This window comes from Centrocercus urophasianus, unplaced genomic scaffold (genome assembly GCF_019232065.1).
Source record: "Centrocercus urophasianus isolate 14NV4802_14NV808 unplaced genomic scaffold, USGS_Curo_1.0 seq_11, whole genome shotgun sequence".
Classification (NCBI taxonomy): domain Eukaryota; kingdom Metazoa; phylum Chordata; class Aves; order Galliformes; family Phasianidae; genus Centrocercus; species Centrocercus urophasianus.
Genome location: NW_024884253.1, coordinates 2,743,286 through 2,771,142, shown reverse-complemented (window position 1 = coordinate 2,771,142; position 27,857 = coordinate 2,743,286). Strand labels below are relative to the sequence as shown.

Genomic DNA, 27,857 nt, shown 5'->3' with positions numbered 1-27,857 from the left:
TTCCTCTATGTACCTCATTTAGTAGGTAGGTAGTTACAAGATAGCAGAAGCATGGATAGGAAGGCAGAACGTTTTACAATGCAGTGGGGCAGCCTGAATACACAAGCAGAATGGCAGCAGGCTGGGAGCATTTCTCATGGCAAAGGGGAAAGAGGCAGCAGAAAGAAACAGAGGTGAAGTCTGGGCCATTTGAGCAAGGCTGTTAAGGGATGACTGATGAAGTCATGCCCAAAGTGGAAGATGATGGGGACTGATCAGTAATTTAAAAGACAGGAATAATGGATGACAGATGATGCAGGTAGACTTTGAAGCTGTAACTGACACATAAAAGAACAGTATATGTTAAACACGTCAAAAAGAAAAAGCAGTTGCAGTATTCAAGTGCAATATCAAAAGGCCCAATGGACAGGTTTTATCTAAAGTAACAGGGAATTACTATTCCATTATGCCAATTTGGTGGTGAGCATTACGCTACTCTTCCTGCAGCACTTACATCTGACTCCAGATGAGTGTCTAATACATCAACTGCAGAGCAACAGCCTCTGGAAAGGTCTTCAGCTCCTTTGCCAGCCCCTAGGCTGGGTTCAGATGTGTTTTAGACAGATCCTCATTCTTCCTCAAAGCTCATTCCAAATTCAGCAAGTTTGAATGGTAGCATTCTTTTGTAACAAGAACAGGGAGGCAAATTCATTTACCTGATGGAAGTAAATATTCCACAAGCTCTTATCTAACAAAGAGCTCCAAATACAAACTAAATGGCATCCACAGAGGAGCTGGACTGAAATACTGAGGAGGATGTGCATCCATGAACGCATACAGCACAACTCAGTTTAGTAACACCAAAACTTCACTGATAATACTTTACTAAATTGAAGCACTGAATATCAACAGGAATTTCTAATATAGCAGTCTTTCCTCATGAGTTTAATGGCTTCATTTCATAAAGGGTCAACCTATGAAATACTCTTGCATTATTATCCTTCCCAAAAGAAAAGTGATGCATTAGGCTTACATTTTACCTGTCATTCATGCAGCATAGATAGAAGTCAAACAAAATAAAAAATTTTAGCTGCATTTATGGAAAAGTCACAGAATAGAATATCCTGCATTGGAAAGCACCCTTAAGGATCATCGAGTCCACCTCCTGGATCCACACAGGACCACCATAAGAAGAGGAGATGATTTCCCTCCCTCTGCCATGTGTTCTCCCTACTTTGGATGATGTTTTAGAAGTCATTTTCAGGACTCCCACAGAATCACAGAATGGCCAGGGAGGGACCTCAAGGATCATGAATCTCCAACCCCCTGCCACATGCAGGGCCACCAACCTCCCCATTTAATACCAGACCAGGCTGCCCAGGGCCCCATCCAACCTGGCCTTGAACACCTCCAGGGACGGGGCATCCACAGCCTCTCTGGGCAGCCTGTTCCAGCACCTCACCACTCTCTCTGTAAAGAACTTCCCCCTGACATCCTACCTAAATCTCCCCTCCCTCAACTTAAAACCATTTCCCCTTGTCCTGCCAAGGACTCCCAAGGAATACTGGAAAGAGAAAGCAGAATTGTCTGAGCCTCAGAAAGGAGTTAATGTTGGACACTGCTCAGAGGCAGGATATAAAGAGAAGTACAAATACAGAAGTATGTACTCATAAAATGCAGATGGGAGGAGGGAATTTGATTACGCTCTTCTTCAGCCTAACTGCACATGTTTTACTTGAACTTTGGTCACACTGCGACAATAGTAGAACCTAAGGAGGAGTAGTTAACATCAACAAACCAGGCAACTAATATACTGAGGACTAATCCATAAGGAAAGTCGTATAAAAGCTGCTCAGATTTCTTGTAATCTTATCTTGTCACACTTTTACCACCCCTCACCTAGGTGTAGGTCGTAATGCAATGCCATGAAGCACAGAATGATGTGCTACAAGCCTGACGAGGCGATACCACATCAATCCCATGCCTCAGACGGGTCATGCGCACAGTTTGTGAATTACCCAAGCAGCACAGGAAGATTACTGCCTCCTCCTGGGTTTCCAAACCAGAGGACTGGTTACGTAGGTCGTGTCCAAGGCCCACAACATTCGGCAGTTCTCTTTTTGAGCAGGATGATAAGGGCAGCACAGAGCGTGCAAGCCAGATAATTACACAACACAGTGCCTCGGGGAAATGACTTCCATCACGTTTCCCAGCACGTTTAGGACTTGGAGGCTGACAAGCAGTGCTTTCACATTCGTGACACTGGAGATCAGATGATGGGCAATACAGCCATCAATCCCCAAACAGAGCATAAATGGGGTTAACAGCCATTCTGCCCAAATCTGTTAAGACTGAACTATTTTTAATGCATGTTTCCAGATATCTCTTGCTTACAAGGAATAGGAATGTACTGTTCTACAAGCAACTAGATATCCCAAGCCACTGCCAAAGCAGATGACTTCAATTCAGCTATGTAACATGCAGCACAATTCAGGTAATGACACACACAGTTTATTAAGCAGTAATAAAGCCCAGCCAGTACATGGAGTTAAATGGGCCCAATTGGATACCAGGAGAAAATTTCAGTGCCTCCTCTGAAGCTGCTAGGAAATCGCTGCAGCATTTATTAGTGTAAGAAATATTCATTTTAGCAGAGTAGGCGTGTGTTAATTACAAAATCTTAGTCTTTAAAGGAGGAATAAGCCTGGTCTAAGGAAAATTTGAGTGAGCAAATTGGAAAGAATGGAAACCGTTCTGCCCAAAAGCGATGAAATTACTAAAGGAATAAGTGGAATTGAGCTGAGGCATTCTCCCATCTCATCCCGTGTTTCAGGGTTTATTGTGTCAACTTCCAGTCACTTATCCACCATCCAGTGTCTCCAAGAGCCGCCTCTTCCATTACCACTGCCTTCTTTAACATGTAAGCATACAGACGGATCAAAGCCTTCTTGTGACTTTTCATAAATCATGCTGAAGAGCTGCATTTTGCTACACAGGACTTGCTTTCTATAGATTTAATACACATTCTATCACAGACAGAGATTCTATAGTTTATAGGAAGTTTCATCTTTTTCATTCTGAACCAAAAGATGAAGAGACCTTGAGTCATCTTTGCATACAGATGTATCTGCCTTCCCATTGTTTATCACTGATCTCACAAGGAAGATAGCTAAGAACCAGTTCTGACTGAATCTACCTAGGCTTTAACAACTGTGGTCACAGTTCTCCTTAGTTCACTAGTAGATCCTACTGTAGTATCATGCATGACATCAACAAAGCTATAAACAACAAAACAAAAAACACCTAAAAAAACCCAAAAAAATGAGGTTCAAGGTTCAAACAAGAGTGCAGGAGCTTAATGCAACAGCACCTTTCTGTTTTCTCTATTGCCCCCCTTCAATTCTTTGCTGAGGTTACTGCATGGACATAGGCACCACTAGCCATGCTGTTTCAATTGCAGATTTTTTTGGCTAGCAAGCCTATAATTGCCCAGTCATTCCATTTATTTGTCAAGCTTCATTTCTTTTTTCCAAGTTCTTCTCAGAAGATGGCCATGTTACTTTAAAATTATCTAGAATAATGTGAGTATAGCTTTAATGTTAGTATTGGAGAGAAAAGCAATTCAAGTATATCTGGCTGGCCCTCAGAGTAAATAAACATTGGACTGAACATTTCCACCTCTGTGCTGGAGACAAAACATCACTTATTATTCCTTCTCTGATTAAATGCAAAAAGGAGAGTGGTTCTGCTTCAGCATTTGACTGCCTTGCAAAATGATGCATTGTTTGGACTTGTGCCTTTTCAAGAGCCAAATGGTGTCTGTCCAAGGAAATCACTAGCACTGCTCCAGATCTGACAGCAAACTGTACTTATGCTAGAATTACTTGTTCTGCTAGCAAGGGAAGTTTGGTCTGACAGTCTGCTGCTTGCACAGGTACACAGAAAATACCCTACCAGCCTATTATGCTGCTTACACCAAAGGTTTCTCAATCACTATAAGTTAGCACAAACAAGCACTTCCTCTAAAAGCAGCGGCCTGTTCTTCCTCTTCTTCACCCCCATCCTTATTCCCACCCCTTCCTGCACCACCACACGAGCATCTGTGAAGTGCACCACACAGAGAAAGTGATCTAAGTGCAAAAGCAACTTGATAAACAAGTGTTGTAAAGTCGGGCTGGTTTTAGCCAATTGCACTGATCTGCAGCAAACTACTGAGGACGGGGAGCGAAAACAGCAGCTGGAAGTTTCTTTGGGCCATGTCAAAACTCAAGTGTTCAGCCACAGCAGGAGGATGGAAAGCATCTAAGAGGACACACCTTAAGTTTCTGGCCCAGCTGTACAAATGCACTCAACTACCTGAAGTTCAGCAAGGAGACTGCACCCTCCCACTATCAAATCACGTGGGCGCTTCCTAGAAGTTCAGAATCAAGAACCCTGTGACCTTCCTGAAGCACCGTCATATAACCGAGTTGCAGTTCCTTTGGTACAAAAGGGCAGCAGCTGAAGTCACACAGTTGCTTAAATGTCTTCTCGCCCTATTTCAGTGTTTATAATGATTTTCAGTACTGCTTTCTTGAGACAGAACTGCATGAACCCTATCAGAAGGAGAAAGCCACACTTGGGACTTCTTTAAATGCAGTCATGCTGCATATTACCTAATAATGGTCCATATGTGAGCAACATTCCACTAAACATTCCATGACACTAAAAATCAACCTCTAATTTTAAAACTGTATTAAACCAGACTAATTTATTTTTTTAATCACTAGAGGTTTGCCAAAGGAAAAAGGTTAAGGCTAACTAGGTGCAATACAAAACCACATATGACATATCCTAACGTTGAATCCATCGTTCAGGTAACCAAAGACATTAAATCAGAACAGCGTAAGACAGATTGCTTTACAAGGGTATCATGCCCAAGCAATTCTACAGCAGACACTGAACAAATACTTGGAAGAGCAAATGATTCTGACAGCTCTCCTAGCAGTGAAGCTACGTCCCCGACATCCTTAAGGCCCCACAAGAAATCCAGATGAAATAAGAACAAGAGGGGGTGCCACTTCACTTTCAAATAATCATAGAACAGCTGGGGTTGGAAGGGACCTCAAAAGTACATCCAGTTCCAACCACACCGCCACAGGAAGGATCGCCAACCACTAAATGGGGCACTACGTTTTGAAATTGTTAACGAATGCTTACTGCACCTTTTCCTTGCTATGCATGCAAAATACCAAAAACTATCAAACCCTGACATAAACAGGCTTCCAACCCCAACTCTCCCAGAGGGTTTTCCTGACAACTTCTGGTCACAACAACCCATGTAATGCCACAGGCTTGGGACAGAGCAGCTGGAAAGCTGTGCAGATGTGGCATTAGGTTTAGCAGACGTGGTGGGGATGGGCTGATGGTTGGGCTAGATGATCTTAGTTGTCTTTTCCAACCTTAATGCTTCTATGATTCTTTCCATATGGTATGGCCTAACCTGGTAGCCTTCTTGCTTCCATCCATTTCCAGCTTACTCAAAAAATGACCAAGGGTAAGATTTTGGCTAATACGCACATGGTGATGCAGTACCAAAGCACGACAAGCTCCCCTGAAGGGAGGAAAGAACAGAAAGATGTGAATGTCCTCATGACACCAAGAACATCATCTCAAGGCAGCACTTGAGATCACCCAGAGAAGCTGTGGATGCCCCATCCCTGAAGGTGCTCAAGGCCAGGATGGAAGGGGCCCTGGGAAGCCTGAGCTGATGGGTGGCAACCAGCCCACAGAAAGGGGGTTGGAACTAAATGATCTTCTGTTCCCTTCAACCTAAGCCGTCCTATGATCCTATTTCCTCATTCTTCACGTTTTGGGGGCCAGTGTGATTCCCCCAGACTGATTATATTACAAAGAGAAAGACAAAAGCATGGTTTTATGAAGTTGAATGGAAACAATTCTGGGAAGCCATCTTTTTAGAACGGATCCAGAATTTAATGCGAGACAGACTTTAGTGAGTGGATTGGATATTATACTGCTCCCTAAAGGCACAGGCTGTTTGTTACTAATATTAGATCAGATTACATTGTTAAATCACTGCTGCTGCTGTTTTTACTAGGAAACACTTCAGTATTTTTTTTTTTAAACTGGGGAGGTAATATTATCTGATTAAACTTCTTTGGTTTTACTGCTATTTAAAGAAAAACCAACTTCATTTATGCTTCTATTAGCCTAGAGTTTATTAACAGCGATGCATTAAACAAGTAGATTGCTAAGAAGGCACTGATTTAAATATCAGGAGAGAATCTTGCTGAGTAAGTGGAATATAGAGCAGCTGGGACTGATGATGCTGAGCAGCACCTTCACAGTATGGCCATGTCACAAGCATGCCTTACTCATAACAGCTGGATCTCCAAGTAGCAGGATCTCATCCCAAATTAGATAGAGGTTAAAGGCATCATGGCGAGCACTAATAGCCAAGTGCATTCAAACAGCAAAAATAACAATCCAGTCACCACATAAGCATGAAGAACTCATTGGGACTGAGTTCTCCCAGGCCAGTATGTTGAACATGAGAGTTATCTTCCATCAGACAAGCACTGATTCATTGCCTCTCTCAGTGCGGGCAGTGGACGAAAACAAACATAAGGCAATCATGAGAGAATATCTCCGTATATCCCTAACTGGATTAACTGGAACCAGCTTACCTTCCTGCAGCAGAAAGGATAGTGTCCAACCTGGCATTGCTGGTGGTGCAAGAGTAATCCTAACTATCAGCACGTCTTTGCCACCAGCATTTTTTTGCAAGTTCTTTTTAATCAAGGCTGTCCTCCTGACTGCACGGTGTGGGAAATGAGTTGTAGCAATGCAACCATCTTTGCAAATTGCTCTCCAGAATGAGCAATGCTCTCTAGAATAGGCAGAGACTACTGTTGTGCATGAATATACATCTGTAGAAGTGAGTTAAGCTAGGGCTAATTAGTTAGCCTGTATGTGCAATGTTAGATACTCCCTCCCTTGTTATTGCATGTACAATGAACAGCACAATACTTCCTTTATTTTCCTATACTGGTACCTTACTAATTCACTGCTCTGAGAATTTGCAGGTTGTGCAAACTAGTTTCTTCAGGCTGTAAATGCTTAAGAAACCCAAATACTGCCAGAATATGCATCAGACAATTACAGAAGCTATTCAGTAGATCAAGACAAAAACGAACAGGGCATGGATCCTCATCAATTGACTTCCTCTCACATATCGTTACCATCTGCAAAGTCTAATTCATGAGAATTATCTCTAATTATCAGTCCCTAAGTGTATTACCATCATTCAATCTCAGAAAACTCAAAGTCAAGCTTTCAAAAGCACCCAGAGAACTTTTCCACCTTTGTTGGAGGGTGAACAAAGCTGGCTAATTTCTACTGAATCTGAGTAAATAAATACTCCTGCAGAGGAAAACCAGAACAACCTCCCAGTGTGAGGATTTCTCAAATTGCAGATTCTCCAAAGAGTTGGTAAACAACTAAATATAACTGCTTGTATCATCTTGCACTTCACATTCTCATTTTGTCTTCATGTGAACTCACAGATCAAACTAGTACATTATTACAGCGATAACTTGCTAATTAACAAGCAGTTATTTAGCAACCTGCAGTCTGAGCCAGCACTGATGCATCACGATCTAAACTAGAAACAGCCTGTCTCTCGTCAGTGCAGAGAAATTCCTTCCCTTCTGTCTCTATCCAACACCAGCTTTGCATACGCTCCCTTCAACACGGGATGCTGGAATACTTTAATTGTCCTACATCAAGTATTACAGAGCAAACTGAAAGGTGTTTTAGGAGAAGTTTGTATTTCTTACTTCCATCCAATGATGCCTACCTCCTTCTGATGCAACCACATTGCAATAGGTGCAGTAGGTCACTGCTTCCCAGACACGTAACCTCAAGCCTGCCATGGGTTGGGCGGCGCTAACTGAGGAACACTACAGGTTAGGGCATCAGTTTTATGGAGCAGCACCTTTAGTAACTTTAGGCACCATCAGAGCCTCCCCTCTGAAACACAGGTGATTACAAATAGGATCTGAGAAAGCACACTCCTTTAAAGTGCTGCTGTATCACTTGAACAGAATCCCATTTGATTTTTCAGACCGTCGTAGAATCATTCATGTTGGAAGTTGACCATTCTGGAGATGACCATCCCAAGCTGATGTTGACTTGACCAGCATGACAGACATGTTTATGTTCACTGCCATAAAGAGCAGCTATTTGATTTAGCTTCTGAATAATTAAAATAAATGTTTTAACTGACCTAGCAGGGATGGATAGCCAATACATTTTAAGAAAGGGATAACAAAGAACAAACATAAAGAATCCTTTCTTAGTAGTAACAATTAAGAAAATTAGTAAATGTTAAGCATGCCAGAACACTGTTCTTTCAATAACATGGGTAAATCAATGCCTGGAAGGTTGTGGTTACACAACCACACTGATTTCAGACCACATCGCTAGCATTTGGGAAAAAAGTAACAGTTCCAACAAACAGTGTTTTAACATTCAATTTTAAGAAAGTAGGAGAAATAAAAGGGGAACTGTAAGAAGAAGGGGACAACAGACTCTTAAGCAGAGTTTGCTGTGACAGGACAAGAGGAAACTGTTTCAAACTACAAGAAGGGAGATGTAGTGGAAGCAGGATCAAATAGCCTGGGAGAAGTAAAAGGATGGTACTATGCTGTGTAGGGATGGGGTTAGGAAGGCCAAGTCCCAACTGGAAAAAGGACTTGGCAAGGGGCACAAAGACCAAGAAGTAAAGCTTCTGCAAGTACCAAATTGGAAAGATATGGATTTGATTGATGGACTGTTCAATGGATGAGGTACAGATTGTGAGATCACACGCAGAGACTGGTGGTCAATGGCTCAGTGTCTGGATGGAGACAAGAGTGGTGTCCCTCCAGGGACAGCACTGGGATGAGTGCCCTTCACCAATGACACTGACAGTGGGAGTCAGTGCACCCCCAGCAGGATGGCACCAAGCTGTGTGGTACAGCTGACACACCTGAGGGATGGGATGCCATCCAGAAAGACCTAGACAGGCTTGAGCATTGGGCCCAAATGAACCTCATGAGGGTTAACAAAGCCAAGAAACTGCAAAGTCTTGCACCTGGATCATGGCATCCCCTTCACTATCAGCTGGGAAAGGTAAGGATGGAGCACAGCCCTGCCAAAAAGGACCTGGGGGTACTGGTGGATGGCAAGCTGGACATGAGCCAACCATGTGCCCTCAGAGTCCAGAAAGACAACCACACCATGGGCTGCAGCAAAAGAAGCGCGGCCTGCAACGTGAAGGAGGTGATCCTGCCCCTCTACTCTGCCTTGGTGAGGCTTCACCTGGTGTACTGTGTCCTGATTCGGAGTCCTCAGTGCAGGAGAAACACGGACCTGTTGGAACGTGTCCACAAGAGCACTACAGAAATAATCCAAGGGATGGAACACCTCTTCTATGAGGTGTTCCTGGAACAGGATGCCCTGTCCTTGGAGATATTGAGGTCAGGCTGGACGGGGCTGTGAGCAACCTGATCTAACTGTAGGTTTCCCTGTTTATTGCAGGGGAATTGAATTAGATGATCTTTAAGGGTCCTTTGCAACTCAAATGATTCTACGAAATATACCTGTTTAATAGACACTTTCTAGGAGAAGGGAATATAGCTCATAAACAACATTGTGGCCAATAGTGTCTTTACACAGTTCAAGCAATAGGATTTACGCAGCTGCTTTATAAGCGGGCACAGAGAAAGCTGGTGGACACATTTATGATCAGCTTGATATCTACATATTTTGACTTTTAACTAAAAGCAAATGCTATTTTAGTCATGCATTTTGCCAAGTTATACCCCATTAGAACTGGCAAGATAAGATATTTACTGACATGCACACTGCAATAACAAGAGGCTTGGCAGTTGGATGCAATACATAAAGACCTGCTGGAAGGGAAATATTTAGAGCATTCAGACCTCTATCACTTGTGACTTAGCAGAACTATGAAACACTTGGCAAAAGCTTGCCAGAATTTGGCCTTTTTACTTAATTTGGAAATGACTGTCAGTCACTCTCCTTTTACAGGACGCACAGCATCAGCATCCACGTCACTTCAAGCAGCAGATATCTGGACCACTCTGAAATTTGCAGTTGAGAAGCTTTTATGCTCTGCTGTCTCATCAGTGCAGTCACTAGAGCAGATCTTACAGCTCACAGAGACCTGAAGAGGTAAAAGGAAATGCAACAGTCTAGGTTTAGTCCTGTCACTTTCAGACAGTTTGACTGTGCTCTGACAGCCCATCAGCCTTTTTCAGATGCTTTCTAGCTGCAATACAGGCAGCTGCCTTCTTCCCACTTCAGGGGAAGTTTTACGTAGGACACTCTAGAAGCCTATGAGGATGAAGCTGCATTCAGATGGAATCAGATCAAATCCATGGGACCGAGAGCCATCCTCAGATGATCCAAACTTTAAAGCATGTATTTAGCATTCATCAGCACAAATAGGTGAACTTGTGTCCCTTTGAAACCACACAGCAGCACTTCCCAGGGGCAGTGGTTAAGAGGAATCAACATAATGGTTTTCATCAGCTGCACTATAACCATTTATCATGAGCCAGCTGGGCCTGTCACCAGCCAGCCATATGGGCAGGAGGGATGCTAGCCTTAATTAGCTCGAAAATCGTTAGCCTTATGAAGAATTACATGCTCCTCTCAAACAGCAAACCCTGATTGAAAAGCCCCTATTACAAATATGCTCCATAGCATCTTTTCTTGAATGTTCATCGGTAAGAAAAAATGATACTGTTCTACTAGTTTCTACTGGACCAGGCAGGCTTCTTTGCATGAAAGGAATATCTGAAGCCAGCAAGTCACAGCCAACGTTAGCTTAAGATTCACTCATGTGATTGCATCTAGAAAGCAACAGAAGTGCAGGTTTGTTGGCATAAAGAACCTGGAAATGAGAAATTCAGCCTATACAAGCACAACTGATCAGAAAACAAAGCTTATCTAGTGGTTGCTTCTCTGTGCACAGCTAATTGCATACCAGCTAGAGCACCTTCATCAGCCTCAGAGACAGACTGAATTTGAGGTCAGATAGTATCACAGGTATTTCTTAGCTGCATAGAACTGCTTCAGTGCTTGAAGGCACTGAAAGTAGCACATGGGAAAAGCAGGCTGAATAGTGAGGGAAATGCTAGAATTTCAGTACACAATAGTAAGACACCGAAGTGCAACAGCTGACTTGCCAACTTATCCTACTGAGTTATCTAATGCACTCAGAAATACATGAGCTCTTTCGTTTAGAAGTGCATCAAGAATAGCAAAGCCCTACTTAGAGAAGTCTTTAAGATAAGTCTGCCAGGCACCTAAATTAATAGGTTAATTTCCATTTTCAAAATCAACTTGGTGGTGATCGTACAGGAGATGACAACTGCCCACAGGTAAGGAATAGCAGCAATCTGAGCAAGGAGCATCACTAATCACATGCAGAGGTCACAAAGTATGACGTGAGCACAGGTGCACCTCTAGTTGAGGCTGCAAGGTATTTCTGACAAGGTGCATTTTAAAAAGGGAAGTTTTATTTCTGTGACACAGATGAAACAAACCATGGGCTTACATCTGCGGGGAAAAAAACAGTCAATAGTCCAAGAACAGTGTGATGAACTGAAGCCAAAGTCAGTTTCTTGGATGAAAACTGTGTAATGCTACCTATTCTCTTCAGACTATTTATTTAAAGAACTGTTCCACTTTTAACTGAATACTTTCTCTTATCAGTTTATTCTGGTACAAGATAGCAGCTTGGCTTCCAACCCAGTTCCCATGAAAATAGCTAACACAGGATTCCTTTCTCCAGCACGAGAACCAGCAAAATGCTTTTATAATACAAAGTTGAGATGAAACAGAATATTTTCCCTGAATTATTTCATTGCTTTAAACCAGTCTACTCATTGCTTACAAGGTGTTTATAGACAAAAGCTTGTCAGAACTAAGAAGCTAATTATGCAAGTTAAGGAACAATTTTAAGCATCCTTATAATATATGCTTGGCCAAGTCCTTGCTTTGGTGCTCAAAGAGGAAACAGATGTTACCATGATACAATGATGTACTTAATTTTAAGTACAGAAAATGTGACACCTACTGAACCATATGGCTATTAAAGGTGGGCATCAAACAAAAAAAGCACATGAGTGAATGAATGTGCTTTGAGCAACTAGCAGAGACCATAGTACAGCCTGGGTTGGAAGGGACATCAAACTTCATCCAGTTCTAACCCCACATTACAGGCAAGGACACCTTTTACTAGAACAAGTTGCCCCAAACTCCCTGTGTAGCCTGGCCTTGAACACTTCTAGGGATGGGGCATCCACAGCTTCTCTGAGTAATCTGTTCCAGTGCCTCATCACCCTCATAGTGAAGAATTTCTTCTACTCTAAACGTTTCCTAATGCCATTAGACCCCATCCTACCCAGATCAGACTGCAGTGACGTGAATTTTGCCTCGAGCTTCTAAAAAGCCTGCTAGAAGTGCTTTGGTGTTTTTGGATGGTCTGTCCCAGGCCGTCGGGTTACAGTTAGACTTTTATAATCGATTCCAGGTTACAAGAATTAGCTGAATTTGGTCACTTGAGGTCTTTCAGGAAGAATCCTATTGTAAAACACAGGAAGGTTTCACTGAGTTAGTGAAACAAGTTTCACATGCTTTATTAATAAGCCATACTACATATGGAGCACGCCCCCATCAAGGCTCTGGCAGAAACAATAACCAAGTAGATATAACACCAAGACTTAGTGAACATTATACCGACTTCCATATCTTTTTCTAGGTGGCACATAGCTAAGAATTTAAACTTAATTTAGTCTCCTTATGATAAAATACTCTTACTTTTGTCCTACTGTACTTCTGGAGGCAAAGATTACTTCACACAACTAATGGCATCTCAGAGTAAAACAGCAGTCATCCTGAACACTTCAGTGCAAAAAGCCAGTGTTACACTTAGACATGAGCCAAGTAGAAAAAGGGAAAGAAATGGAAGAACAAGAGCCTGAAGACATGACTAAAAGTCTGAAGGGCACAAAAACATTCCACTCATTTAAATCAAGTAAGACTTTTTGTAGGATACAAATGCAAAAGCTGTTGAAAAGACAGTATTACTGCCACCTCTCCTTTGAAGAAAAGATTGGCTTAAATTGTGTCCAGGAGGATTACAGCATATTCTCCATGTGCTATTTGTAACAGAAGTGTTATTATTCATTGCAAGAAAGACAGAGCAGGTTCACTCCTTCCTTACCACGCTCAGTAACAACTTCCTTGTGGCTCTACAAGATGAAATTGCTCCTTGCAATCTTTGTACATCCAGTTGTAAAGACAGCTGCCAAGCACAGTCACATGTATGTGCACATGTCTAGGTGCTCATCTTGATACTTCACACAAGAATAGCTCAGTTCTTGTAGCTTGTGAATAAGTACAGTTAGTACACAGCTAACAGACATCGTAAAGTTGATGAAAGTTACTGGTCAGCACACGGAGGAATTTGACATTTTCCACATTAGCCACTTGCCAAAGTGAGGGAAGCCTCGGGGTGAAAGATTTCATGGTGGTTGAAGCTTATTTTAACAAAAAGTAGCTTGTTTTCCTGGACTGTTTTATTCTGGCAGCTTTGCTAAGAACTCTGCTTAGTCATTTTAGATTTCCAATTACAGTACTGGCTTATGTAATAAACTAATGTGTTTACTGTTTGGAAATCACCTGCCAGATTTTTGGGAGGACTAAAATTTGATTATAAAGCAATGGGTAGTTACACATAATATATATTTAAGTGGCCTGGGCCTTCAGAGCCTAAATTGATTTGATATCACTTAATGTTGCTTTGTATAGCAGCCAAAATTTAATAGAGAAAACAGGGGCATCACTTCCCTGTTATCTCCTTGAAGTGAAACGCATTTGTTATCCTGCATTATTGTAATAAGGTTCTGCTCTTCCAGAAGCAAATTTTAAAGTCGGACTTCCTTCCTTTATAAAAATGTTTCTGGATAAATAAGCAGGCAGACCGTTGACCAGTGGAGTTCTCCTGAAAAACATAAGTCATCGCAGACTATAACAACCTACCTTAAAAAAATAAATCTAAAAGAAACTTTAAGCCAGAAAATACATTTCCAAGTTGCAGTTCCACATTAGACAGAGAAAGTGTTAATGTATTAGAACATGCTACCCAAGGAAACAGTGGAACCCTGGGGGTTTTTCAAGAAACATGCAGGCATGGCACTGAGGGACATGGTTTAGTGGGCATAGTGGTGATGGGTTGATGGATAAACTAGATGATCCTGCTAGTCTTTTCCACTCTTACTGGTTCTGTGACATTACCACCCTTAGCTTGTATTCTGGTTTTTAGTCAATGGCAGTAGAAACTAAGCTAATATAATTAGGATTGAGAGTTAAGGCTAAGTTATTCATTTATGAGGAAAAAATAAGTAATGCTCCCAGCATGTACACTCCACTGGTGACCTTAAAGTAAATTCTGCAAGAGAATTCCTCTTGCATCTGTGAAGTTCTTCCAAATTTACATGCTGTGGTTTGCTCTTACTGCAGATAAGTGAGTCTTGGCTCACCTTCCTCTGAGGAACCAGACAGTACGTCCTTGTCTTACCACTCATACACAAAGTCTGGAGAAACAAAATGAATATAAAGCATGCCACTCTACTGATGAAGGAACACTTGTCCTATAATAAGCTTCAGGCAGGCTGGAACCTTCACTCACAGGGAATGCAATATTTTTGCTAATATCAGCAGCTTTCAAAAAACAGAACTGAAATTGAGCACAAACAAGTTTCACAGATCCAGTACAACATGTTGATTTCTGCTGAAGGGTGCCCTCATCACAGCCAGAGACAGTGCTTTACCCAGGGCAGACGCTGGGTAACCCAACCAGCCAGCAGGGTAAGAGCTCAAGTTTACTGATCCCAGATTTCCTCGCTGTATGGAGAATAACCTGAACACACATGTGCTTTCTGGCCTGTTTTATTAAACATGATCAGATCAAGAAGTTGGCAAAGCAAAGGAACTACACTTCATTTGGTCGTAGCCAGCAGGCCGAGCAGTTGAGAAGCATGGGCACAACACTGTTCCAAACAAATCTCTGAAAACCTTCAGTCTCATCTTTTTTTTTTCTTACTACAACGTTCATGGCCTTCATTGTGCTCAACCTCAGAAGCAATACTGTATGTGTAAGCAGAAAGTAAGATAAATGCACCCCTTCATTTTTTGCTTCATCTTGTCAATGCAGTTCTTCATAGGCCTTAATCTTCTGCCATGCTGGGCATTTTCAGGAACAGCTCCTGCACTGTTGCTGATTGAGATGAGGAGTTACTCTATAGATGAACCACAGAATCCAAGATTCAAACAGAGGGGAGGATTTGCACAGCACCAGACTCCTCTCCCACTTGAGTCATTTAATTTCAACAAACTCCAGATATAGTAATGTCAGTTCATTAAAGTGATCACTAATTCAAGTCTAGCAACTAGCACAAGTTCAACAATATCTTCAGTACAGTTTTGTATGCAGTAGCTCCACCAAGGTATATGAAAACCCTTAAGTAGATAGCTCTCCGTATTCTGTCTATTTATCATTTGTCTTGGCCATCTCATTCTCCCTCAAGATGTTCTAAAAGCCACTGATCCAGGATGTGTCAGCTTTGAAATATTATTTAATTACTGGTGGCAGAGACGAAGCTCATTCTCTGCTCAGCTCCGGGAAGCTAACGTCAGCTGCTCACATCTAGAAGGAAGAGCACACTTCATTCATCATTACTGGGTTGAGCCTAAAACCAATTAGAAGTCAATTTGACAACTATTTGTGACAAGCTGGCAAAAAGGCTGGTCAAGTTCGGGCAAAGTTGTCCTCTAGCATCTTCTGGAGAATCCTCCAGCCTGAGAAGCCTTTGGCTTCCCTTTGAGCTTGTAAAGATGCAGAGGGACAGAAGTTGCTCTGCCATTACATCCATCACTGAGCTGTAACACAACCCAGCCTCTGGATGGCCAAAAGCTGAATGAAAGAAACACGCACATTAATTACCCAGTTACAACAGCCACATGGAAGAGAAATGCAGAGGTTAAAATCCAGGTACCATGGATTGTTTTCCACTTGCTGGTTACTCTTTTATTACTGAAGCTTTCAGTGGTGTAAGATACCAGACTGGAGCAGATTTCTCCCCCTAGAAGCAGCTGTGACTACCATTGGGTATGATTAAGCTGATTTCAGTGGTGTTGGCAGTAGTACACTGACAGTCATCCTGTGAATCCCATTAGATTGGAAATAGTGACACCAGTCTGTCACATTGAATGCATCTTCCCTACACACAGTGAGTGGAACTGTTCACACAGTAGATCAGAAAAGCTACTCAGACTTGCAGGTAGGCCCTTCTAGCTTAGAGAGTCCACACTTAACATGCTTAGAAGCACTGGAAATACAGATCTACCATTGAACAACACGCTTACATATACATACAACTTGAGATTTATTCATTGGTCGTTAAGCCTTCTCTTTACATCTCCCCATTCTTCCCTGGGAAATTGGAACAGTAACAGCATTGCAATAAGCTTAAACCCTCCAAGATACAAAAAAAACATTTAGTTGTAGTCTTGGTTGCTCACGAACAGAGTTTGTTCTAGGAGGCCAACATGCTCATGAAGAATTCTGGATTTGTGCTTTATCACATAGGGTGGAGCTGAGAAGTTTCCAGCTTTGGATTCCTGGTTGGCTTCCAGACTATTCAAATGGTTATAAAAACTTTAGTTTATCAAAAGCTAAAAACTGGCCAGCATTTCTAGTGTCATCTGAAAACATCTATAGCAGAGATAGTTATTTCATTCCTACACCAACAGTGAGCAAGAAAATGAAGCACAATAAGGGCACTTACATAACCATACTAGGAAAGAACTAGAAGAGATGCTGGACAGTCGAAACAGAAATAAGGAGCAAGTTTTTATTTGATATTTGTCACTTGGCATGTTTCCTTTCATTTTCCAAGCTGCAGATGGATATGCAATATTAATGAACCAAACTCTGCCACTGGAGATAAACAGTGGTGTTGCTTTCATTTATGCAGTGCTTTCACCCTGACCACACTAATTTAAACAGAGGGAAAGCTCCTAGAACATGAAAGATCCATGCAGGTCATCAGGGACACACCAATTACCAAAATTCTAGTAGGCAGAATGAAGTTACAATCCACAATCAAGGCAGTTTATTGTCAATTAGGTTAAGGATCCTTTGAGATATTTAGAAATACCTCCAGACTCCTTCCAGAGCCACCCAGACAATGAGCCTGTTGACCAAACGCTTCTGAAAGAGGCTGAAGTTCAGGGAACAGTGCGGCTATTATTGCACCAATGTTAAATTTAGGCATTAATTACAATTAGTTACTCAGTAACCAGCCTTCACACAAAACTGGAACTGATTTCTTTAGGAAGTGTTAATTTAGGAGCATAGTTGATGGAAAAAAAGAAAGCTGCTAAGCATAGCTCAGGGAAATGCTATGCAGTGTTGGGCAGCTGGAACAAGCTGAAGGTTTGTGGCATGATGAACCACTGGTTCAGCAGTTTGCTGTTAAGGCAGCTTATTTTTCACACTAAATATATCTTCTCTATCACTTGCACAGAGGTAAGGAGCTAAAAAAGTAATCTGTTTGAGGAGAACAGAGGTAAGTTTATATTATACATCATAGCATTAAGGTCTTCCCCAACCTTTATGATTGTGGTCCCCCAGTCATTAAATTACAGTTTTAGAAAATATAGTAGCAATTAGATCAAGCTGTGAGCAGGCTAATGACATCCCCCCCCTCCCCCCATTTCTCTATTTCTTCATTTTCCTATCTTTCTCTCATTTATCTCAGGATAGTTAATAGCAATTGGATACACCACGCTTTGTTAGTACATTCAACTCACAGCTACCCAATTTGCCTTGTTTTGCATTGCTTTTATTCTGGTTCCCCCTAGTTTCATTGCTGTTTGCTTAATTTTTACTGTTTATCAGATTTGTTCAACTTGTGGCTTTGCACAGCTCCTGCTGTTATAGGATACTGAGGATAGTAAATTGAATACACTGATTGTTTAATCTTGCTACATTCCCTGGGTTATTGCAGTGGATGAGTCCAACTGCAAGGCCCGGCAGATCAGGGAAACTCCTCACACAGAGGGAATAAAGGAAACTCACCTTCCTCACAACTCAAAGAGCAGGATGAGACACTGAAGCATTCCTCCTATGATAAAAGACTGAGAGCTGGGACTGCTTATCCTGGAGAAGAGAAGGCTTAGGGAGAAATCAGTGCCCATACAAACCTGAAGGGAGGCCACAAAGAGGACAGAGCCCAACTCTTGGCAGGTTTGCCTGGTGCCAGGCAAAGAGGCAATGGGCACAAACTGGAACACAGGAGGTTCACTCTGACCATCAGGAAGCACTTCTGAACTGCACTGAGTACTGGCTGCCTAAAGAGCATCCACCATACAGCTGCATACTGGGATTTTTGAACAGACCACATCTGGATGAACACCAACTGGCGAGGCAATATGAAAGCAAAGCAGCAAGTTGGGCAGCTCAAGCAGCCCTAACTGTAGGAGTAGGAAGGGTACAGGTAACTGTCAGGTCTTTTTTAGCTCATTGAAGGCATTAAGTGTTTTGACTTCAGCTGTGACAACGAACATGAACAACAGCCTGAGCCACACATGGGAAACAATCAGGTAACTCCTGCACCAAGAAGCCTAAGCCTTCTTTCTCTATACAGAGATTCTAAGCAGAACAAGAGCCAAGAAAGAGGGCAAGAACAAATCCACATCAAGAGACTCCCACAAATAAGTTTCAGACAGCAAACAGGACATGTGCACTGGATATGTTAGCAGTGAAACTAATTGCACATTTGTTTTGGGTTATTTTATTTTGAACCTTTGGGAATTAGCTGGCTGGCCACACTACTCCAAGGAGCAATAGTTCAAACTGCCAAATCACTCCTGTGGGAGTACCTAGAGCCAGACTGCACAGCCCAGTGTACTTGCCCAGATATTCCCCTTGTGAAAGGGGAGGAGGATTTTTACCCTACATGCATGCCTTCTCCCACCTCACAAAAAGAAAAAACCAAAAACCAAATAACACCACGCAACCTCAAATCTGTTACCTGGAAGCAAAGATTCAGGACTGAGCCTTCTTTAATGTTCTTTTCCTCCCATCTCTAGCCCCAGATGATCATAGGTAAGTTGTAGGTTAAACAGCATTCAGACCGAGTTTATTCTCAAAGACTGCCTATTGCATGTAAGTGATGACAGGAAATGTTCTGCAGGCAACACTTGCTGGGTTAAGCCACCAATTTCTGGATGCGGTCCAGGAAGAGCGATCATATATTCAAGGACAGAATGCAGAAGATAAGCATGACATGCTTTTGTCAAAGAGCATTTTGGGTTCAGCCCCCAGTTAGATCATTTATTTATCTGGCACTAAAGGGTGATAATGGCTTGTTTTCAAGTCTCCAAAATAAATGAACTATACTTCAAGCAGAAGTAGTGCAGGCCAGCCAGCAGAGGAGAGAAAATATGCAGGGTCAGCATAACACTGGTTTCAGTTTCAGCTATGAAAACATTAGAGCTCTCATTTAAAACAAGATGAGGAAGCTAGTTCTCTCTCTGCTCTAAGATTACCAGTTTTGCCCTCCCTGCAACACTGACAATACTCACTTCAGACATCACTTATTCAGACAACCTGGGGTCATGCTTTCCTGTATCTGTTGTTGTTTACAAACAACTAACATTTTTAAGAGCATTTTCACCCTGCTCTTCAGGGCCAAGAAGTTTTATCTGCCTCCTCCCGTCTGCCTCACTACGGGAGCAGTGAGGAAAGGCCAATTTCAGTTCTGCAACGAGCACAGGTCTCACTCTACTGCAGACCCCAAGTCAGTCAGTCCTCAGTGCAAGGGAAACAGTGAGTCAAGCCTGCTGAAGTTATATCCTTGAAGGATGCAAGTCTTGGAAAGCAACTCTCCAGCTTTAATTGCATTTTTAGAGTTTCATTACTTGCCTACATTGTGGAGACAATCTTCCCATAACCATACACTGAAATTCATGCTTGAGTAAGCCACATGCCAGTGAGAGCTAACCTAAGGTCAGAAGCAGCTCCCATGCCAAACCAAATTATTACCAAATGAGAGCCTCGTGTCCCACAGCTTGCCAGGATCCCTTGCCAAAAGTTTGATGAGAAAACCTGGCTGCTTACCCCGAGTTGTTACAATGCAGTATGCCAGTTAAAAGTCTAATTGACTTTACAGCACTTGGAAATACCAACACTAAGGGGCTTTAGTTAAGCTCCCATGTGCCAGTTTCCCTAAGATGGCAGTTCACAGCACACAAACCACCTGGTGACTGTCACGCTCTGCACCACTGCTGGATGCCTGCAGATCAGCTTTTAACTTGAGACACGTTCTGTCTCCTGTAACTGTCAGAGGTCTACATTTAATAGCAATAACTCAGCTTTTTAATGCTGAGTACTTTGTTCCACCCAGAAGAGTAAGCTATCATATAGAAGCAAAACAAAGCCACTTTATTCAGGATATCAGCAACTATTCAGTACTAAGATACAAGAGACAGCAGCCCCAGCTGGAAGATGCAATATTCTCCCCCACCTGAAGTTTTGGGTGGTTACTAAACATGCTCTGAGCAGGGCTGTGACCCAAATGCACGACGTGTGGGTAGCTGATAAGCTGCAGACTGCAGAACAGTCATCTGACCAGCAGCAGCTTACTTACTGCAAGCACAAAGTCTTCAGCTCACAACACAGACCACTACAGCTTAACACTGCCTCCTTCCAGCCTCGGTTAGGGGCTGTCCAGGGTAATCCATATGGAAGGCAGTTCTCAGAGGGAAGCACCGGTGATGTGTCAAGCTCCACACATGGTGTCACTCATCCTGGCGACAGACATCCTGCTTCAATTCATTGGCAGCTGGGCCAGAATCATTTCTATTTTGTGCCTCTGCTTGGTGAGTTATATACACTGCTCTGCTAGGAAATTCACTGGATTTGTTAGAACAGTTTACTAGGTGGGAGTAACACTGCTTAAGAGTACTGTTTCAAACACTGTTTAATGCTTATGTACTAAGCAAAACATTAACCATTGCACTCTGGATCACCATTTCTTCATGGAAGTGGTTTAGTAAGTCTGCCTACATGTTGCACGTGGAAGAACTGGGAGCTGTAGCACAATTATCAGTTTCAGCCTTCTCTAATGGAAAGAGCAGTACAGAATGCTATGCCACTGTCAAAATAGATCTGATTAATCTTATGCCTATAGATGGAATAGGTCACAGCATGGGATCTCGTACAACAGACCCCTGCAAGACCACATGCAGCACAGTGCTGTTTCTCATGCTACCAGTTACTCTGCAAGCTGCTAAAGCTTCCCCCTCCACCACTCAACAGACTCACCACATCCACAGCAGTGTTCTTGGCTGATCAGCTGGGAAGTCCCACTTCAACCCAAGTTGCTGTGCCTCCTTTCCACATGCTTTTTACACCAACCATCCAGTTAGAGTGTGAACTGCAAGTGAAGCTTTTTTTTTTTCCTGTCTGAAGCATGACAACACCACTGCGTGTGCACTGTTGCTCAACACACATTGCCTGACAATTTGATGCGAGGATTCCAGGGTGGCTTTGAAATAGCAGAAGAGGTACAGACTGTTAGCTAAGCTCAAAAAACTGCCAGCTGCAGTTCCTTGTGATGAGAGATGCAAAGGATCTCACTGCTTCCACCCAACATGCAAGTAGAGGGGCAGCAATACGTGCAGAAAACCAGCTTCAAAATCCAGGAATTGCAGCACGAGGTCATGTTCAACTAGGAATACCAGTAGTATATAATAGGCAGGATTTAAAGCTTAATCTAGACAAAAAAAAAAAAAAAAAGGACTAGTGCTTAAAAGCTGGCTATTGCTCAGTGCCTGCTGAAGGTACTGGTTGTCAGCTGGCAGGTCAGCTCAGCAGTCAGCTCCCACCTAAGCATTTAACAAGATGCCTCTCAAAGCAACAACATGTTTTCTAAGCTGCTCCACTGGCAACACACTTTAATATCAAGTTTTTTTTTCCCCTCCCCCTCCAATCAGTTTCCCTAGTGAAATGCTACCTAATGTTTGTATTCTCGCAGCTTTTAGGAATGACCCATTTTAAAAAGTTCATACTGAGGTAGAGCCTATACATTCCAGCCTCAGCAGACAAGCAGAGCCATATTAAATTACCAAGCCCTAACTTTCTAGCTGTCAGTGAAGCCAAGACTGAAGTGAGTTTAAAGGTAATTAACCTCTGAGATCACAGCCCTACAAGATGGGTCCAAACTCAGCTTTCTCTAAGCTCCTCAGAGCCTGAACAAGAATAAAGGCAGGAGCCTATATGAAGAGCCTTCCGGGGCAACACACATTCACTCTGGTGCACATTCACACCAATGAAGGACATGTGCAAAAGAGATCCTCCCGTACACCACTGCGCTGCTTTAAGTTGACAAGTGTGAAGTGTACACCGAGCGATTAAGAACATCTCAGCTCTGTGTTCTGCACTGCAGTGCAAGCAGCCCCCACAGCATCCAAACAAGATCACAGCAGCAGATAGTGCTCACTCCTCTCTCAAAGACCAACTCTCAAGAAGCAGCAGGCTTCTGCAGGAGTTCACGCATTACGCAAGAGGGTTATCTCCAGAAGCATACGTTTTCAGTTATACTGGAAATGTCTCAGCTATATATATTTGAGCAAGGAAAGGATGACAGTTTTTGTAGTGAGACATGAGCCAACTCATGTAAATTGGTCTCCACTGTTACAGTAGAAATAGATGTTCCACAGATCCCATTCATCACTGAAGTCAAACCAGGCATTAGGGACAGTTCTCATGAGAAAGTAACTATCTCACTGATAGAGAAATAAAGCTCTCACAAGACAACAGATGCCACTACCTCTTACAGACAAGCTCACAAATAGTTTCAGACACTTTTAAGTGACTACAGGATGCAGCTTCAGCAGCTTAAGGTACTGTTACCTTGTGGCAAAAAAGAAAAGCCAAACACTTCTGGAAGTGTTTACAGCCAGAGTGTCAACTAAATACCCTTATCTCTTATCTGAAACCACTTTCCCTTATTTAGGAGGGGAACATTTAGGCCTGTTGAACATTTCACCAATACAGTACAATCATTAAACAAACCAAACAAGGAAGACCTTATCTTTTGCAATAATGTTGTGGGGGGAAAAGAAAAAAAAAAAAACAAAACAAAACAGCACACACAAGCTCTGCAGGTCCTGCATTTAAACAGAAGTGTCAGAGCAATCACATCAGCAACCACTCCTGCCAAGCATTTACTGAAAAGCTCAAGCTCTACAGGCAAGCAGCAAGTATTCACCAGTGCTTTCTTTGACCTCAAGCACCAGCTCGAGCCATATTTCATTAAATATTTTAGTAGCACTGTCTGAACCAAGGCAGCAAAACATGACACAGATCACACTGGAGCTTTTTTTTTTTTTTTTTTTAAAAACAGAGCAGCAAGGATACACACTGTAACACTGATTTCTCCCGAATTCTCAGAGCACTGCAGTTATCCTTCTGTGTTCCCCACTTTCAGTGCTGCCTACCATTGCAGCTTCACATCATGCAATAGGAGGAGAAATTACCTCTTCTGTCCAATAGACAACATCCTGTAATGTTTTTTCCAGCCCTTCTCATTTGCCATTAGCTGCAGTAGCCAACGCCAGCAGTGTTAACTCATTCTGCATCCTGGAGTCCTGGCTAGGTATTTTCTTGACCCTTCCTCTTCTTCCTCCATTTAAGAAGACCAAGGATGCCAACTTTAACAGGACCTACTACAATGGAACACTGTCCCAAAGGGAGAGTAATTTTCCAGGTCAAAAGCAGTTCCTACACTTGCTAGATGTGCTAAATGCAAGCATCTCAGAGCTAAAAGTCACTGGTAATGTGATCTTAAAGAAAGCTACTCCTTTCAGGGGAGATTTCTAAGAGTTAAGTGCCAAATCGTTTCTTCCTCCCTCCACCATATCAAACTAGGTGAGGTGAGACTTCCTTGTTCTATGGCACACGCCATGATCAGGTTACAGATTAAACATGGAATTATTCAGATGGCAGACTAGTTAAGTTTAATAGCCTAGAAAACTAAACAGACTTCCATTTTCAGCCCCTTTGGGAGACCTTTTCCAGCAAAACCCCAGAGAGAAACCCACCTTTCTCACCCCATCCTCACCTCATTAGGACTCAGTGCTCTACCCCAGAAACACCACACGAGCTTCTCCAACCCTTCCCTCACTCTACCACCCACTGCTCATCCTCCCAAGCTCTTCTTCCAGTCTCCATCTCCATCAGAGTTCACCCCTTCTCCATCTCCAACCCCATTTCTCCGTCGCCCCAAAGCTCCGCAACCCTTTCACACCTTCAAAACCTCACACATCCCATAATTCTTCATTCCCTTTTCATCCTGACAGCATCTCATTCATCCCAAAGCTTCTCAACCTTTCTGTCACACACATTTATCCTACAGTTTCACAGCCCCACACTTCCCTCTCCCTAGATCTCACTAACCTTTCCCATCTTTACAGTCCCACATCTCCCTCACCTCCCAGCTCCCCAATCCTTCCCACCCTCACATCTGTCACCCTAGATCTCCTCAACCCTTCATGGTTCTGTGTCTTTCACACCCTGCATTCCTCGCCTTCCCAACTCAAATCTCTCACCCCAGACCTCACCAGTCATTTCTCATCTCTAGGATTCCATATTTCATTCATCCCAACCCCCTCACCTTCATAGCACTACATCTCCCACATCTTAAGTCTCCCTAACCCTCCTTGACTCCTATCTCCCTCATCCTAAATCATCACACAGCAGCTTCTCATCCTTCTTCACCCTCATGGTACCATACTTCCCTCCTCCTAGACTCTCACACTTTTTTCACCTTCGCAATTGCATACAGGAGATGCATCTCCCTCACACCATATCCCCCAACCCCTCCTGACCTTCATGATTCCTATCTCTGCCACCTCAAATCCTCGCTCTGCCTTCTCCACCTTCACAACACTTCATCCCTCTTCCTGCAGCTCATCAACTCTTCCTTATTTTCATGATCCCATACACCCCTACATCACAACTCTCCATCTCTGTAGTTCCATGGCTTTATGACTCCAAATCCTCAAGCTGTATCCATGACCTTCACAGCCTCACATCTTCCCAACCCTCCATGGCCCCATTTCTTTCATCCCCATTCCTCACTCCACATTCATCACTTTCCCAACCCCACATCTTCCTCACCCCAATCTCCCCAATTTTTCCCTCACCTTCATGGTTCCATATCTGTTATCCCAGTCCCTCACTTCACCTTCTTCACCTCCACAGCCCTACATATCCCTCACCCTGTGCATTCTTAACCCTTCCCAACACCTTCACAGCATCTTATCTCCCTCATGCAAAATCCTCACCCCACAGCTCCCCAGTCCTTCCTCACCTTCTCATCCTCTCACTCATCTCACCTTCTCACTCCATGCTCTTTACAGCTATTGATCTCTCACCCTAGATCTCCATAACCCTTCCTCACCTTCATGGCTCCATCTGACTCACCCAGATGACTTCACTCCACCTTCACAGCCCTACATCTCCCTCAGCCCAGATCTCACCAACCCCTCCTGACCTTCATGGTCCCATATCCCCCCTCACCCCACACCTTCTTAGCCCTCCAGATCTCCCACCCATCCCCACCTCCACATCCCCCCCATCTCCTCAAATCCTCACATCTCCTTCATCACCTTCACAACCTCCTCAGCTCACAGAATCAGAAAACGGCCAGGGTTGGAAGGGACCTCAAGGATCATAAAGCTCCAACCCCCTCCCCCCCCCACCAGAGGCAGGGCCACCAACCATTTAATACCAGACCAGGCTGCCCAGGGCCCCAACCAACTTGTCCTTGAACACCTCTAAGGATGAGGCATCCACAACCTCTGGGCAGCCTGTTCCAGCACTACTCTCTCTGTAAAGAGCTCCCCCTGACATCCAACCTAAATTTCCCTCCCTCAACTTAAAACCAATTCCCCTTGTCCTGCAGTTACCAACCCTTACAAAGAGTTGATTCCCCTTATCTTTTTTTGTTTGTATGCCCCCTTTAGGTGTTGGAAGGCTGCAGTGAGGTCACCCTGCAGCCTTCTTTTCTCCAGGCTAAAGCCCATCTCCCTCAGCCTGTCTCCGTAGGGGAGGTGCTCCAGTCCCCAATCATCCTTGTGGCTCTCCTCTGGACCCCCTCCAACAGCTCCCTGTCTTTTTTGTACTGGAGGCTCCACACCTGGACACAGTACTCCAGATGGGGACTCACAAGAGCAGAGAAGAACAATCACCTCCTTGCCCCCACTGGCCACCCCTCTTTTGATGGAGCCCAGGATACCATTTGCTTTCCAAGCTGCAAGCGCACACTGCTGGTTCACGTTAAGCTTTCCACCCATCAAGACCTTCATCTTCACCATCCCCATCATCTCCTTCCCCCACAGCTCCCCTCCTCACCTCCAGGGTCCTCCACCTCCCTCAGCTGAAAGCCTCACCCCACAACACCCCTTCCCTAAACCTCCCTAGTCCTTCCACACCTTCACGGCTCTCGGTATCTCAGCCACCCCAACACTCCGCTCCACCTTCCCCACCTTCACAATCCTACACCTCTCTCACCCTGCCCAACCTTCCCTCACCTTCACACTCCCCTCTCTCCCCCCTCATTCCCACACAGCCCCAATCCCTCACTCTCCCCTCCCCCCACCACCTCCCGCTTACCTGTCCCCGGGTCTCCCCCTGCACCCGGGTCCTGCTCCGTGCGACGGGGGAGGCTGTGACGGTACCGAGAGGTACCCGCGGCGGCCGGCGGGAGGGGTGGGGGGGAAGGAGGAGGGAGGGGTGAGCACACTCACGGCGGCACAAGCGCGGCGAGCGACACCGGGCACCAGCGGCCGCTTTATACCGGGCTCCTCGGAAACCCGCTCCCGCTTCCGCTTCCGCCCCCTTCACGCCCCCACCCCTGCACTTGGGGGGTCATGAATATGCAATAAGGAGGGCGTGGCCAAAGGGCTCCAGGGTCGGGGGGGCGTTGCTATGGCGACGGGCGGGCGGGCTACGGGGGCGCCCGGCGTCCCCTCTCAGGGGCGGGGGGTCGTTACCTCCTGAGGGAGGTGCGGCAGCAGGTGTACGGGCGTTTGTGCTGCGCTGAGGGACGGCCGGGCTGGCGGCTGGAATGGGGCTCCAGAGAGAGCCTGAGCGACCGACCGCCAGCAGGCCTGGCCTTGGTTTCTACAGAAAAGCCGCACGGATTGTGTTTTTGCAGCTCGACCGTTCTGTTCTAATACCTGAGCAACCACACAACACAACAGGAGCTGGGCTGGGTGCCTTCCCCCTCTCTGCTCCACATTCCAAACGTTTTACCTTTATTTTGAGGAAAAAAAAGCCTCTGCATTGAAGTTCCCACCACACTGTGGGACCCCAATGCAAACCTGCCCTAAAACTGCTTTTTAAAGCCACATTTATTTATTTATTTTTAATTACAGGGGTATATTATATATATATACATATATAATCTAAATCACTTCAGTCCCATAGGCATGTATATATTTATATATATACAATCTGAATTACTTCGGTCCCATAGGCATATATATATAATCTGAATTACTTCAGCCCCCCAGCCTTTATAGCTCTGATTTTCATTACACAAACGGGACGTGTGAGGCAGCGTGTGAGCAGCCTGCAAAATGCACATTATATTGCATAAATGCACATCAGATTGCATAAGTGTAGTTGTTTTGTGTTCCTTGACACGCTGTTAAGTATATGTTCC

General features: G+C 43.8%; 1 protein-coding gene across 3 annotated transcripts in view; it reads right to left on the bottom strand.

Moving 5' to 3' along the window:
• SLC45A4 (solute carrier family 45 member 4) overlaps positions 1-26,926 on the bottom strand; it is a 65,907-nt gene extending 38,981 nt beyond the window's left edge. The window contains exon 1 of one of the 3 annotated variants that reach the window (XM_042839751.1): positions 26,804-26,926. The gene's annotated coding sequence lies outside the window, so the exon portion shown is untranslated. Of the gene's footprint in view, positions 1-21,448; positions 21,958-26,803 lie in introns of those variants that run through there. The other 2 variants (XM_042839749.1, XM_042839750.1) reach the window with 2 other exon arrangements.
• Between the last annotated feature and the right edge of the window lie 931 nt (positions 26,927-27,857).